Genomic DNA, 551 nt, shown 5'->3' with positions numbered 1-551 from the left:
GAGTCAGAAACCGGCCCGGTGGCCTGGTGGCTAAAACTCCCGCTTCACACACGGAGGGCCCGGGTTCGACTCCCGGCTGGTGGAAACATTTCGACACGTTTCCTTACCTGGAGTTACCTGGAGAGAGTTCCGGGGGTCAACGCCCCCGCGGCCCGGTCTGAGACCAGGCCTCCTGGTGGATCAGAGCCTGATCAACCAGGCTGTTGCTGCTGGCTGCACGCAAACCAACATACGAGCCACAGCCCGGCTGATCCGGAACTGACTTTAGGTGCTTGTCCAGTGCCAGCTTGAAGACTGCCAGGGGTCTGTTGGTAATCCCCCTTATGTGTGCTGGGAGGCAGTTGAACAGTCTCGGGCCCCTGACACTTATTGTATGGTCTCTTAACGTGCTAGTGACACCCCTGCTTTTCATTGGGGGGATGGTGCATCGTCTGCCAAGTCTTTTGCTTTCGTAGTGGGTGATTTTCGTGTGCAAGTTCGGTACTAGTCCCTCTAGGATTTTCCAGGTGTATATAATCATGTATCTCTCCCTCCTGCGTTCCAGGGAATAC

The sequence above is a fragment of the Cherax quadricarinatus genome, chromosome 89 (assembly GCF_038502225.1).
Source record: "Cherax quadricarinatus isolate ZL_2023a chromosome 89, ASM3850222v1, whole genome shotgun sequence".
Classification (NCBI taxonomy): domain Eukaryota; kingdom Metazoa; phylum Arthropoda; class Malacostraca; order Decapoda; family Parastacidae; genus Cherax; species Cherax quadricarinatus.
Note: the sequence above shows the minus strand (reverse complement) of the source record.